Source organism: Lolium rigidum, chromosome 7, assembly GCF_022539505.1.
Source record: "Lolium rigidum isolate FL_2022 chromosome 7, APGP_CSIRO_Lrig_0.1, whole genome shotgun sequence".
In the NCBI taxonomy this organism is placed as follows: domain Eukaryota; kingdom Viridiplantae; phylum Streptophyta; class Magnoliopsida; order Poales; family Poaceae; genus Lolium; species Lolium rigidum.
The window spans coordinates 323214543-323230957 of NC_061514.1; the positions used below are offsets into that span (position 1 = coordinate 323214543).

The 16415-nt window shown below is 43.1% G+C and overlaps 2 long non-coding RNA genes across 2 annotated transcripts; one reads left to right on the forward strand and one right to left on the reverse strand.

Annotated features, from left to right (window-relative positions):
* Positions 1-3391: 3391 nt before the first annotated feature.
* Positions 3392-6572, reverse strand: LOC124677621. Its single transcript, XR_006994144.1, has 4 exons — positions 6477-6572; positions 5474-5583; positions 3832-4101; positions 3392-3526 (listed from the first exon to the last, which is right to left on the reverse strand). It is a non-coding gene; the product is annotated as an uncharacterized LOC124677621 (long non-coding RNA).
* Positions 6573-14511: 7939 nt separating this feature from the next.
* LOC124677624 lies at positions 14512-16109 on the forward strand. The gene is made up of 4 exons (XR_006994149.1): positions 14512-14577; positions 14658-15438; positions 15546-15648; positions 15760-16109. It is a non-coding gene; the product is annotated as an uncharacterized LOC124677624 (long non-coding RNA).
* The last annotated feature ends 306 nt before the right edge of the window (positions 16110-16415 follow it).

The window sequence follows — 16415 nt, forward strand, 5'->3', positions numbered from 1 at the left end:
AAAACCCTAAACATAATTTCAAGACACTCCAACTAGAATGAACTAAGCATGCTTGGGAGTGTATTAATATGTTATCTAATACCGAAGTTTACTGGTAGATAGCACGAAAGGACCATTTCATCTCGGATCCATGACACAATTTATTAGTGCGGTTAGAAGATGTAGCATTTAATCCCGACAATGCAACGACGGGAAGAGTCTCATCAACATTTTGGACAAGTATGCTTTATTAATTACTGAGCAAGAAGTAAACAAACCTTTCATCGTCACTTCCGGGCTCCACATCGTAGTCATCTACATCAAGTTCCCGTGGAACTATCTTATCCTCGTCCCGTTTGAATGCGTGATTGCCAACGGAGTAAATGTTCATGCTGCCTTGAACATAAACAAGCACTAAACGGAGCTCTGCTATAGCATTATTTAGTTTCACCGACCTTCTAAGAGCAGGCCCGAACTTTTTCGCCGGTCCCTCTCGTCGCAAGAAAAAAGAGGTTTCATTTATTAATTACAATTCAAAGGTACAAGGCAACAACAAGACAATGTATGAGAGGGGTTTGATGCATCCGTTTAAGACATACCCCCGTAATCATCACCCTTAATCAGCTACATCTAATGATTAGGATTAGCCTAATGGTGTAATACCAATTTCCACACCCCACGCCCATGCCATTTGCCACCAATCCCCACCGCACGGATTGTCCAAAACCTGCGGCATCCACTCAAAAAATAGAAAAACTACCCGTCATCAAGAGCGAGGACCACGCCGCCGCCTCCCGAGTCCTGACCATATATCTCACCATGCCGCCCAGGCGTCCCGCGTGCACCGCCAACCCCGCAAGGTTCTCCGAATGTCACCTCGGTCCGAGGAGATCCTTGCGCTCCTCGACAGGCAGCTCATCTCTCGGAGAGGCCAGGTTTTGCTGTGGGGAAGTACGCAGCCACCACCAACCGGCAAGGCGACAACGACCACGACTTGAAGGAGGCCAAGCTCCACGCGAGGCTCCACTCTCGCACCACATCTAAGAAGCCGACAGCATCTTACGGTTCTCTCCCGATGTCCATCAGAAAATAGTCTATCAAATTTGTTCTTGACGATCGCAGGGACGTGACAAACATGCAAACACCAAACTGGGTGAAATTATCAAAACATTCGGACACCAATGAATTTTGTTCAACGCTGGGTTTCAATAACCAGAGTACACTATTCCAATGGGAGAATGCACACCATCCTCAACCTCTTTCTGTTTCACTAACATCGATCAGTCCAATTCTCATTTCTTACAATATGGCAAAGGATTGGTGGTATAGTGGACAATAGAAAGGTGAGGTTGAGATGAATGTACATGGGAAAGGGAATGAGATCCACTATCTACAACATAGTTTGGAGATACGTGGTAATGCAGACAACAGTTATAGGAAAGTAGACGAGGCTTAACATCACCGCCAATCATAGAGCACATGGGAGCCGGAAAGCCGAAGGTGGACCGGTAGTTTACCGGAGAGCGTAGTCGAGGCTGAACATCACCGTCGCCAAGCCGAGGAGGTAGTCCAAGCAGGGGGCCAAATCAAGCACACATCCTATCAAGTCGGAGATGAAAGAAAAGGCGAGCAGTGTCGAACTTAGAACGATCTAATTTGCTTTGTTCGCTTCATCCTTTCCTGTGACATACCAAACCTGAATTACCTATGAAGAAACGAGTTCATGTCAAACCAGGGCTAGTTGCTTCTAATAATAATAATCGAAGAAATGAATATACAATGCCACTTTACTCGCCAAAAGAAAGATAAAATAAAATTCATTGTTCATGGACATAAGTTTCTTTCAACTTGGAAAATTTACTATTGTTTTGATAGCAACAATCATATCAAGTGTTTGGGTGATGTTGATGCCAACTAAGTTGTTATATTGTTGATTTAAGCACTGCAATATCCCCAATTCGGACAATCCACTTAGTTTGAAAAAATGGAAAATGTAGATGATAGCTAAAGTTATTTTGTACTATGGATGCTTCTGGAGATGCTCAGATATTTATAAGAACAGAAATTAAGCTGTGCCATTGAGAACAAAACCAGACTTTCAACTATCATGCATAGCAGATAGATAAGATAGTATATGTGCAGTTACCATGGACAAAAATTGCGTTGACAAGAATGGTATATGTTCGTAACATATATTTTCTCATTACGAGAGTCTAAATGAGAATTGCACTACAAATTTAACGCCACACTAGTGTTGGCAATATTTCATGATTTAAAAAATAATAATTAATTTGTACTGCAGCTACGAAAGAATAACCATTCAACTGTAGCAAGACAAGTAAGACTATCAATACATATCTATAAGATCCATCCACATCAAGAAAAAATCTCAAGCTACAGAGTCACAACCCATCAGAAACCTGACTTTGATTAACAGAATAAAACTTGGATCAGACCTAGGAGGCAAGAATTTATACCTTCCAATGGCTGAAGCACCTCGATAAAGCCAGACATCATTAAAACAGGGTCATCCTCTCAGCTGTCGGTCCGTGATGTGGGAAGGCTCGACCGTAAGGGCACGTGGCGTAGCAACTGTCCATCGGGAGCTCACTACCATTTTCCCGAGGCTCACCTGGCTGTGCAATGAGTTTTTGGGCTTGGTTTTCCTAACCTTCCTTTTCACCTACTCGTCGTCGCGTGTGAGCTAGTCGGTCGGCTTGGTGCTTATCCGGATCGTGTACTCACTCATGACGGACAAGAATCCTGAAATATCATCGGGAATAAAAGTAAGGCATTAACAACAAAATCAAAATATGTCCGGACAAATAAAATGCAGGACAAGAGGAACGGGAGTTAGCACATAAGCGCAGACGGTTCCAAGTTTTAGATTCATCAAAATACCCGAAATTGTTGATACCTATGTTATTCCTTATAAACTTTCAAGATGCATGCTCGGTTGATTAAGCTAGATGGTAATATTAATGTATCAGCCCGGATCGGAGGGATTAATTTCACGGCTGACACCAACACTAACAAAAGCAATTGCATATGACAGGTTACAGTGCGGCGGTGCCAAAGTTGATCAGACTTTGAGAATATCACACATATATTGTTGACAACGGCTAGAGTAAAAGTGGGAAATGTGCAATAATTGAAACTACGTGAATGCTTGAAATCCTTAGTTAATATTAGCATCTAGCTTAATCCTTAGTTGAGCTACCGACGAACAAGGACCCTAAGAGCAAGCGATAAGATCAAAGATCCATGTTGATTCAAGGGCCTCAATAATTGTAAGCTTCAAGACATCAGTAGAATATGTCTAAAAAATATTCAATGCTTAACTTGTTCAGAACATGGTCCCATCAGAAAAGCATCCCATCCCAGGTAATCAAAGATCACACACCTTCTGCTGCACCCAGCCAATGGATGTAAGCCCCTGACACCCATCCCCATCAGAAAAAAGCATGCCACCTGGCATGATCTGGCATCCAAGGCTCCCTTCAAGCCACATCAGGGGCATACTGCTCCGCTTCCACTACCTTCACACCTACGAAATGCAGAGGGAGAATCATCATTAAGAGCTAAGGTATTGAACTCGGTGATTATGCATTTAACAGTTTAGTAACAAACTTATACTGCAAGATCGAGACGAGAATAGATAAAGCCAACAGAGACCAGAAGCACACAACTGGATGCTTATCTAACAAAAGTCAAAATCTTTAAGTAAATTAAAAGCTCAAATATGCAGACACGGTTGATTATGAGATAGGACAATACCAATATATAGCCATTTAATTTATGAAATGTGGAATTTACTATATTTCATAGAAGCTTTACGCCACTACTACTCACCAATGAAACGAATAAAGTCAGGAGATGAGATCACCATCCCAAACATGTGGTGCGGGTTCATTGTCCCACTTCTAGTATTTTGCTTCAGTCATGTCTTCTGTAGCAATCACGTAAGACTTTGGCATATACAGAAAATTCGAGTCAAGCAGCTTCTTAATCTTCTTTTTCCCGTTTTCCAACAATTTCTCCTTGGATACGCCTCTTCTCTCGCCACAAGGGTCCATCCTCTTCTCCACAACCATCAACTGCTAATTCAACTTCCTAATTGTTCTGGAAGCATATCAAACACAAAGGAGATAAATTTCGACTTAGCATGTGTGCCAGTTGCGTGAGCTAAATGAAGGGGACATAATCATCATTTCATCATACCATCTTAAGCTGCAGCATAGACAAGTCATCAGCAGACAAACGGATAGGAAGAATGCTATAGTACAAAAACCATGAGAGGATCATGTAGGAAATTCATGTACGGCTAAGTCAATTCTAGCTACAAGATAGATGGCAAGCAAGGAGCTACATTCCCAGAGCTACAAGAAACTATGCACACTAAGCAGTTAAAGAGAGAGAAAAGGAATTCGCCCTATCCCCTCCAGAGCAGCCCTCTAAAGAAGTAGCCGGCTAACAGTGGAGGAAAATGATATCAGTCTCCGAGCAGCACACCAACTCTTCCAAGAGAAACAGAGGTAAAGAGTAACCTGCCACATTCCTCGTCTAAACTATTACTACTTCTATAATAGTAAAAAATCAGACAACAATCAAACAGAAAGAACCACAAACCAAGAAAACAACTTAGATCGATGGCTCACTAAATATCATTTTGCCCATGAGATGGGCCGACAAACAAATAGATATTAGTTTGAACGTAGAAAATAAAAGAACAAATAAACAGTGAAGCCAATGCAAAAAAAAAGACCAAAAAGGGGGAGGAAAATAAGCTACTTCATCTGATAACAAGCAACAATACCTGAACATCAGTTGACAAAATCTCCATCCAGCCCTGGAAAAGTGGCCAGACAACCGTGTAACTAGGAAGATATAGGCTGAAAAGTGCCCAGACAAAATCTTTGAGCAGCAAAACAACTCGAATGACAAGAGAAATATAGGCTGGAGGGTGTAACCTCCCACTTTACTAGGCTAAACTCTCATTACCTATACTTCTAGCCTAATCTGAAAGCTATCAAAAGCAAGAACTATAAACGTAGAAGGAACTATGGGGTTCAGTTAAAAACATTCTCCCAAGAGAAGACCAATTAAGAAGTTAAACGGTGTTTCAAGCACTCAACGAATTCAATTTGAAACACAAAGCATTACCAAAGACTCGCACAACAACATAAACATACTTACTTTCAAGGTAAATGTGGCTAGGGAATATGTCAAAGACTTCAAATATTAGATCTTCGAGAATGCGGCTAGGGAACATGTCAACCAATAAAGACAAAATTTATGACACAACATATCGCTTATACACAAGCGGTGGATTTGTTTAGTCAGGTAAAAATATCATCATCCAGACAAGAAAAATGTTAACAGTTTGTCATACATATCAATCTTCATAATACTGGAACATCGCCAGCTCTTTCCAAGATATCATAACATACACGTCCAGACAACATAAAGCATAAAATAAAATTGTTTCATGTACCTATGCAGAAACTTGCGATGGCAATCACTCTTAATGGTGTTGTTGATGAACCTTTTTGGATTCTTGGTCTCTCCACGATCTTGTTCTTGAATACAACATCATCATCCTACCTGCAAAGGAAACATGAAAAGAACATTATTAAGCATTTAAACATATCCTCGTCTCTTTCTATTTAAACCTTTTGAGCTCTGCGATTAGAGCCTCAGTGTCATCATCGTCATTGTTGTATGGAAGTTGCAATTTGATGAGTAAGAACTGGAATAAACTGAGATAATCAGTTCAACTAAAAAGGGCCCAAATACAAAACCATGTACAAAAATAATTCAAGACCCTCAACTAAATTTCAAGACAGTTGTGCACCATTCTTTTTGCCGTTTTACAATTTGGTCTAAACACGTCCCGACTAGAACGAACTAAGCATGCTTGCGAGTTTATTAATATGTTACCAATACCAAAGTTTATGGTACATAGCACAAACAGAACAGTTTCCGCCCCAAACCACGATGCAATTTATTAATTCAGCTAGACGATGTAAAAGTTAATCCCGTCCATGCAACAGCAAGCAAAGGCTCATCAACACTTTGGAGAAGTATGGTTTATCAATTACTGAGCAAGAAGTAAACAGGCCTTTCATCATTACTTGTGGCATCCACGTCAGAGTCAGATGCATCAATTTCCCATGAAACTATCTTATCCTCATCTCGTTTGAACCTGTGATTGCCAACGGAGTAAATATTCATGCTGTTTTGAACATATACAAGCACTTAACGGGTTTTGCTATAGCATTAATTAGTTCCACCAACACTCAAAGAGCAGGCCTGATCTTTTTCGTCGGTACATCTCGTTTTGCAAGAAAAAATAGGTTTCATTTATCAATTATGATTCAAAGTTACACGGCAACAACAGAAGTCAAACATCACAGGAGAGAAGTTATGCTTATGGCAAGCCCGATATCGATAGACAAGGGAGAAAGCGCATATATATATGGACCCAGAGGTATTACCAACATAGGACTTATCCTTGGATGAGAAGTTCTTGCGTTCACGTTCCTCAAGTTCATCCCTGAGATTCCTCTTATGTACCTCCTCTTGAGTTTGTTGTCCCTCCGTCTGCACATGAGAGTGGGAAGGTCAGTATTTATTGAGACGAAGATACCACAAAAACTATCAGAGTTAGTTAGCTTTATGTGGTGCTATTGAATTTGGTTAACTAATAAAGAAGTGGGAAAGATATGAATCATGATAGAGCAAATTGTGGAGTGGAGCAGCAACACTGCTATGTGACTGCAAATCTTTCATTCGCCAAAGAAAAATAGTAAATCTGTCATTCCCCAAAGAACTTGCGCATATATAGTAATTGGAGCCACACAAACAATCTGAAAATCTAGCCAATTGATACCTAATTATCCCCCCCCCCCCAATCAAATTCTGCACCAACAGAAGCTAACATGAGCAACTAAAAACGACAAAAGAGATATGTTTTCTTCAACAGATTGGTGGACTGATCGACTTAATCATGAGACCATACAAGCATTAGATATAGCATATCAACATCCATACAACTTCTATAATTTTTTCGTACTCAGTGAGAATATAAGCCCCAAAGCTATTTTTCCGAACATACACACTAATATAAAAAGCACGAGAGGGGTTGGATCCATATAACATCTATCACACGATTTCCCGCATATAACACTTTAGAGTTCTCCAATGATGCATCGGCTTAAGTTGTACCCTCATATAACCATCACCCTTAATCACCTAAATCTAACGATTAGGATTAGCATAATGATGTAGTACCAATTTCCACACCCACGCCCATGCCATTTGCCACCAATCCCCGCCCGCACGTATTGTCCAAAAACTGCAAAGATACACTCGAAAAATAGAATAACCGCCCATCATCGAGAGCAGTACCACGCCGCCGCATCCCAATTCCCGACCATATTTTTCATCGCGCCGCCCCGAGCGTCCCGCCGCGCACCGCCAGCCCCCACAAGATTCTCTGAATGACGCCCAGTCCGAGGATAACCATGTGCTCCTCGATGGCCAGTCTGCAGTCATCCCTGTAGAGGCGAGGTTTTTGCTGTGGAAAGGCACGCAGCCAGCACCAACCGACAAGGCGACAATGACCCGAAGAAGGCCAAGCTGCACATGAGGCACCACTCACCGATCACATCTAAGAAGCCGACAGATCTCATGGTTCTCTCTTGATATCCATCGAGAAATAATCTCTCAAATTTGTTCTCGACAAACACAAGGATATGAAACGTGGAGACACCAAGGTGGGTGAGATTGTGAAAACATTCGAGACACCAATGTATTTTGTTCAACGTCGGGTTTTAATAATCGAAGACACTATTCCAATGGGAGAATGCACACCATCGTCAACATGGGTCCGTATCACTAACTATTTAGATACACTACCACTCTTTGTTGCTTAATACCGTTTTATTTTTCACGGTAACTATTTTTATGTACATGGTTTGTGTTGACTAACTCTTGTATCACATCTCATTTGCAATAATACTGGACTCATACATAATGGTCCGTGGTCCAACACGAAGCAAACGAAACCAATTACGGATTATGGATACATTATTTTCTCGACATCCACAAGAATTGGGAGAACATTAAAATTCCGATGGAGCCTTTCATTTTTTTTGCTAACTAGAAACTTTGGATGCGAGTAACTCGTAGCAAGTTTGTTATTGTTGGCCTCATAATAAAGCTTGGTAGAATCCCGAGAAAGAAGGCAACCGTAATTGTGCTTTAGTAGACGAGTACATGCTATGGGATCGAGCAAGAGGGTAAACTGTATTGTGCAATGCATTATCTTATATTTTGAAGCAGAATGCTCACAAGTATAAATTATATATATTTGTTGATCTAACATATACTAGAAATTTTGTGCCAATGATCTAGCTATGAATGAGCCATTCAAAGACATATGCTTGGCATATCTAGTGATTCTTCCTTTAGTCTACTACAATAATATATTTGCAGTGTATTTTTGTTGAGTTCATATCAGTCCAGACGCCCATTGCGCGTGCGAGATTACTTGTGTGTCTGTAAGTAAGGGACCTGAAATTGTATCCAAAACTGAAAGTAGGCAGTGCATAAGAGCTGAATTGCATTTTGTGCAATCAGTAGCAAACCGTCTCTGTTTTATCTACAGGAATGAATCAAAAGCAAGCCACCAGTATCACAAATATAATCATCGTCACTTGGACACATTTACCACAGCCATTGCACATCTTTTTTGCATCAAATTAGCAGTGTCCAGTGAAGTTCATGAACATAGTAGATAGAAAGAAACGAAATTTACAAGGAATAACAGGCATGAAGGAGAAGGAGGAGAGGGGCCTCACCGGGCAGCTGCAGGTTGGGGAGGTGGCTGACGGCAGCGGGAACAGAGTGGTGCCAGGTCGGCGGCCACAGCTCGGGGAGGTTGTCCTGGAGGTCGCCGGCGGCCGGGAAAGCGACCACCATTTACTCCGCCTTGCCTCCCTGCTACGAGCTCCACGGTGGCGGGACGCGGACGCCGTGGAGGAGGCCCTCCGGCGGCCGCCCGCTGATGCTGTTTGGGCCGTCGCCCATGGCGGGCGCAGCGAGTCGGAGGGGCACCGGGATCCCAGGTCGACGGGAGGCGCCACGACGGCGAGTGGGGTCGTGACCTGCGCCGGCGCCGCCACGGGGGCGCCCAAGTCCGTGCGCTCCGGATGGTGAGGACAAGGACCGGGCGGAGGTTCTCGACGCCGGCATGTAGGGAATCATGGGGGCGGATGGGGATTGGGTAGGTGGGGGTGTCCGGTGGCGAGGGAATCGCGTTGGTGTGGTGGGGTGGCCTGCCGGTGAACTGCAAGGCGGGGTTATCACCGGAGAGCAGCACCGAGCGGCGGCGGCGGCGGCGGCGGCGGATTGAGTGAGAGAGATCGATAGGAGAACGGAGGTCATGCGTTGTGCGTTCCTTCCGTCTTCTCATGTAAATTACCTCCCTTTTTACTGCCCAATCAGCATTTACAGGGATGGATGTATTATTACTCCGTAAAAATAGGATTTGTTGACTCACAAAGCAGGCCAATCAGCCTATTAAACTTGTTAACTCATATATCACGGCACTATATCACAATTTTAAAAAGCAACGCAGTTATTTACAGTAGTAATACATGAATCACGCAGATCACCAAGTAAATTGGGTGCACATTGATAGCCGGGATGGCTCCATCGGATTTAATTCGTCCGGTAATCCTACTAGATCGACGCTTTGCCTACCGTACCTAGGATTAATGACTCTCCCATTCCTTTTCTCTTCCCACTTAATTCCTATTACTAATACGTCATGCATTGGCTAGATAAATGAACATGTCGCTTGATTTTAGGGTATTAATATTAGTCTGTCCTTTGATATTACTCATGAAAAAGAGGAGGGACTTGCCCAAACGAAGAGAGTAGCCCTTCCATGAAAAAGTGCAAGTAATCAAGCAATTACACATTTGATTAACCCATTTGAATAAATCAATTCTTTTCCATTCATGCACCTACTATGTGATGCCTTATTTGCTATCATCTCGTTTCATGCCTATGGATTTATATACTCTTGATAAATAAATAAAAATTGCGAGATCGGATAAACTCTTTTCCGAAAGGGGGGGGCTGTTAAACAAACTTGAGAGAACAGGGATGAGGTTGAACACCAAAGTCGACATCCCCCACTTCCGGTGAGTCGACGATTTCATGAGAGCAAGGAGAAGAAGCATTTTTGCCGACGTTGATGGTTCCATGTAGACACCCGCTCTTCCCCGGTATACTCTGCTCATAAGATCACGGTTGAACCGTGGCTTGATGACTCTGACAATCAGCCTTGCATCTACAATGACACAAAAAGAGCAGCGGCATGGTCTTCAACCCATACATATCCTCAGACTCCCAGGAAAATTCGAACTAGGTTCTTAGTTAATGTTCGATGTGCAGGGAAAATACCTTCTTTGTAGCCATCTCTTGCATGCATTGTATCTTTCGTCATATGCTTGGCATCGTAAAAAAATGTTCTTGTACTCACACTCTACCTCAGTGACACAAAATATCGACTCAACTCCCCAAGATCAACAATTACACCCCGAGTCCGCTCATGCCAAAAAAAAAACAAAGAGTGATGAGATGCCATGCGAGATGAAGGAAACGATGAAACTTAGGGTGGGTGTCGTTGTCCGAGAAGTCCAAAAATATCTAAATATAGGCTCAAAAACCTCCCCGTGCTTGCTAATGTATATATAGGCAATGAACCCAAGTTCTAGAACTCTTAAAGTAGAAGTGCATATTAGTTCTGGAATAATGGTGCTCTCCAATAACACCACAATGCTATAGTAGATAGGATAATACAAAATGAAAATTTAGAACCTAAACTACTGTGATTGGTTCGACTTTAACTTTGACCTATGAAATACTTCATATTTACATCTCGATCTATATAAAACATTTTGATCATGATCATTGTTGGAGATGATATATGTGAATCGGTGTTGTGTTCTTCATCGCGCTTAACAATCTTGGGTGTCGGAGCCATCGCCCACTGTGCAATCATTGTCCTTAGTTTATGCTAAGGGATAGTTAATAGCTATCATTAATTTGTCACATGTTTTTTGTTTCATTATTTTATGCTTTAGGATTTATTACCTATTATTTCTTGTGCCATTAAGCTTTTTTATATTATGCTAGTATAAACATCGATATGTACCGTTGTTAGCCACATCAAGGATGACAAGATAGACATCATGCAAATCTATGCATGGTTTGAGAACCCCTATAGTCATCCTTTTATGGCAATGTACACCCGAGGTCTTATACATGCATGTATTTAAGTACACACTCATATTTTGTAAGTTTGGTCGATGTCATCGCCTCTAACTATGAGATTTAAGTTAAATATTAGTCCATTATTGTCGGTGGCAGCGCATGTTAATATTGTTTTGTGCTTATATCGCAAGGCTTTTACGCCACCATCCCCAACATGAGTGTACATTGTTACTCATTGTCCCTCATGCCTTAGTTGGAGAACAATTTGGGAGTTGTGCTCGAAAAGTGTATAACTTTTTGCAATCTAGTGTCTCTAGTTGTATCACCAATAATGAGTCATACATGTATTCATTGATGTCGGTCTTGTGTTGACCCGCGAACCCATCATTGTTTACATGGGCCTTATGATGTGGGCCTTGAATATATCAGATAACTTTACCTCTTTTCGTCTATCTATCCCTTGGGATCTAGCCTAAGAGGAGCTAGGTTATGATCACGGTGTCCCAATCAAAGTTTTCTTGGCATTCTAGGAAGAGCCTTCAACAAAATGTTGTGTTTCGACCATGGTGATGACACCTTCGTGCTGCACCATCTTAGTAAGTTATCTTTCGCCTTACGCGGCAAGCACTCTTGAGTGGTCTCGTAGTCTCGGGTATCTAATGCATTTCCATGAACACTTCTCGTTAATATTGCGGTAGGTGTCTACGCATTACTAAAAGGACACCCGGAGGCCTCCTAGAGGAGGGTGAATAGTTGGTTTAAACTTTTATGGTATTGGTGTCCTCCTAATGCCGATCTGTCGATGATGTTTATTGGCCTAAACTACCATGCTTGGTTCGACTTTAACTTTGACCTATGACTTTTTGCATATTAAACTCAAGTTATGAAAAACATTTTAATCACGACCATCGTTGGAGATGATATATGTGAATTGGTGTTGTGTTCTACATCGGCCTCTCCGGTGTCGGAGCCATCGCCTACGCTTGTCATCATCGTCCTTAGTTTATTCGAAGGGATACTTAATAGCTACCATTTCCCTGTCACATGTTTTTTGGTTCATTATTTTATGCTTTGAGATTTATTACCTATTATTTCATGTGACATTAGGTTGGTTCTATTATGCTAGTATAAACATCGATATATCCGTCAGTTGGCCACATCAAGGATGACCGAGATAGTCACCATGCAAATCTCTGCATGGTTTGAGAACCTCTATAATCCTCCTTTTACGGCAATGTACACCCGAGGTCTTATGCGTGCATGTGCCTAAGTACACACTCATATTTTGTAAGTATGGTCGATGGCATCGCCTCTAACTACGAGATTTAAGTTCGATATTAGTCCACCATTGTCTTTGATGGCGCATGTGTCCTAAAACCACGTGTAATACTTTATTTATTATATTGATAACTTTTTGAGAAGGCTTTTACTTAATCTTGTTTTGTGCTTATTTCGCAAGGCATTTACGCCACCATCTCCGACGCATGTGTACATTGTTAGCGCCAATGCCGAGAGCATGAGGCCCGACAACAGCTAGGCCGTGCACCCATTGTCCCCGTTGCCTTATTTGGAGAGCTATTTGTGAGTTGTGCTGACAAGTGTATAACCTTTTGTGGTCTAGTGTTACCGATTCTATCACCAATAACGAGTCATACCTACATTTTCTTTGATGTGGGTCTTATGTTGGCTTGCGAATCCATCAATGTCTACTTTGCCATTTATGATGTTGGGCTTGAAGGCATCAGATAATTTTGCCTTTTTTCATCCCTCTATCCCATGGGATATAGCCGTAGAGGAACTAGGTTATGATCACGGTGTCCGAAGCAAAGCTGTCTTGTCATCCTAGGGAGAGCCTTCAACAACATGTTATGTTTCGACCATGGTGATGACATTTCGGTGCTGCACCTTCTCCGTAAGTTATCTTTCGCCTTTCTCGAGAAACACTCTAGAGTGGTCCCATAGTCTCGGGTATAAAACGCCTTTTCATCGACACTTCTCGGTACTCTTGCGGTTGGTGGCGGTCTTTATACACTCACTGGCATCAGCGACACTCCTAGACCCTAGCATATTGGATCGAGGTTTCACGAGGCGTTGTTTCGATACATGGCTTGTTGGCTCGTGTCTGCCTTCGTATCGCCTTTCGCCGGGTAACATGGGTATCACATCGATGCATGTGCCGTGGTTGTGATTGTCCTCCGCCATCGCCGGACCGCGGTTGCCTCCCTCGAGGCGTGTGCATGTAAATACCCGCCAATCCATGATATCCTCGAACTTAGCGTGCCACACGGATTTTTGTCGACAAAACTTTTCGAAAAATGTCTATTGTCCCAATGGTAACAAGTGCAATGGGGTGCAAATGCATATGTGCATGTTTGAAAATTTTATCATGTATTCATGTATGTGTTGTGGTAGAAGTACCACATATAAATTACATACGAAGCTAGCTATAGTAGTGCATGCATCCATCCATCGATTTGTACGCTCATTCCAATACATACGCACGCATGTACTACTACTACTACTTGCTTAAATACCAAACGAGACTTGAGTGAGATGCTGTAGAGTTTTTTTTTTTTTTTTGAGATGTAGAGTTTTTATTTTGGAGCTGTGCGAGCGGGAAATTTCTTTTTTTTTTTGAGAGCTAATAAATACTTTAGATTGGGCTAAGCAATATAAATACTTTAGTTTGGGCTAAGCAATCACAGACGGGATTTTGGGCCATAATCACGGACTGAATTTTGGCCAGCGTCACACCATCTCCGTGACTCCGTCTTGTGCTTTCCCAATACCCAACTCCTTCTCGATCTCCTCTCAATATCGCCGGCCACCCACAACCTCCGCCGCCCCAGACCACCGGCGGCTCCTCCCCTCTGCTGACCCTCCTCCCCTCCACCTCTATCGCGCCCAGCTCGACCAGATACATGCCCCTCCGCCCTCTTTCTGCCGCTCCATTCTCGCCTCTGGCTGGGCCACGCCGGCGTCGCCACCGTCCGGCGCTGCTCCGACACCGTACCTCCTGCATAATCCCTCGCCGACGCGCGTCCAATCAAGCCTGAACCTTCGCCACCGCGAAACCCTAGGTCGCCGGCCGGCCGGCCGGCCGGCCGGCCGGCGTCGTGGACGGCGCGGGCCAGGCCACACGCGACGCCTCCTCCATTGTCTTCCGCGTCCCCTACCTCGCCTCGCCGCTCCGTCCCTGGGCTCCCTTCACCACCGGGTCCTCGCGCCCGGAGGCCGTGGCCGTGCAGATGGAGCCGTCCAGCGGAGTCGCCGGCACCGGAACGTCGACCACCCCAGGTGCTTCTCGAGGTATTAGCCGTGCCCCAACCCGCAACCCCCGATCCTCTTCTCCCCAATTCTGAAACAAAAATTGAATCTTCCTTGTTCAGGCAGCCGGAGGAGTGCTGCTGATGGTCAATAAATGTTCAGAGTGTTGTGTTGCAACACGAACCAATCTTTTTCATGTGTAATTGATCAAAGTGGGTTTGTGATCACAATGATGGCTTGATGACTGAATCTGGTTGATGGATTCATGTGATGATGATTCTTTCGCGACTGCGTCTCCTTCAGATGTTATAATAATCAAGCTAGGCATGTGTTGTTCCAGGATTTGATTGCATGAGCTTTTCATGCCGTGCACTATTGGTTGTCATTCGTTTTTGAGCTGTGATGACTTCCTCTCTAGTTTATTTAAGATGTTTCATGGAGTGTCTATTTCGTTAGGCTCGTGAGTTGCTTATTGCTGAATGAAAAGGCGGGAACCTTAGCATGCATGTTCACTCATGCACATACAGAAACTTGCTGTCATTTTTGTATACCTGGTTTCCATTTAGAGCTGGTCATCATGTTTTAATTCTTCTTGAGGAGGAGTAGATGATGGATCCTGCAGCTGGGTGCATCTTGCAGCTGCTTTTCTACCTCCTTAACTCTGTGTTTAATATGGTTTATTAGCTGGAGTAATCTTTTTGTTTTGTAAATAATAAATCTGATGGTCTAGAGCTGAGCAGCATCATGTGTTTGTTAAACCCAGCCAGTGTTGTGGGTGGGTACTAGGTAGCATCGTGCTCGGAACAGTGAAGAAGATCCCGGACCAATACGTGGAGATAATCAGCCAGCGCATCTGATAAAACCTAGTAATATTTGAGAGATATATAACTGAAGGTTCTGGAGGTACAAATCGTTCTAGTTTATGTAGTACCACAAATTGTTTTGTTTAGATTCTTGTTCATAATCATACAGTCTAGAATATGATTACATGAGTTGTGCTTCTTTTGCAGTTGTTTCCGTCTGCCCATTGTCCTTGTCTGAGTCGGCGACAGGCCATGAGACGAAGATCTGATGCACATCCATGGTGGCTCTTGCCGATTCGACTATCTTCAGGTATATAGCATCACCATTTATTGTAACTAAAAATGTTCCTGTTGGCAAGATGATATGCTCATGCCATGTGCTAAATTAACACAGTCTCCACTTCTTACTTGTTCATGCCAGGTGCTCTGGTGGTTGTGAAAAACGATATGCGGTCTCTGTGACTTGCCTCCTTCCTCATGGTCTCCCTTGACGTCCTAGGCGCCCGGTGAGACATCAAGTTCTCCCTGAACCCTTAGACTGAACATGGACTCTCTGCGCTAGTGGATGTTTTTTTTTTTATCTTGAGCATGAATTGGTTCTCGGCCTAGTGTATGAGCTTCAGTTTGTTATTCCACTTCTAGTGCATGGATTTGTTCTAGGTTAAATGCAAGAGTTGGTTCAGATTGGGTGGATGGTAGTTCAAATAGCCTTGTAAATCTTTTATGTGTGTCTGGCCTATAGCCACTTTACAAAATGACAAGGATTTTGATTGCTGCAAGGTAAAATTGCTGTTTTGATACCCTTGGAACCTGGGTGACAACACGTGTGCATAAATACATCACATGTATGCCTGGGTTCAAGGTGATTCATTCATTTCCCTTGGTCCATTGTTGTCATTGGGGCCGTCGATGGGCCATGGTAGGGCTATTAGATGTGCATCCACGAGGGACCATCCATGCATTTGTTTTTTCTGTTCCAAGCAGATGCTCGTGTCTTGGTTCCGATGAGTCTCGCCTCTCGCGGTGTTGCAGTTTGTGTCGGTTGAGCGGTTGCATGCCGGGACTCGGTTGTGTTGC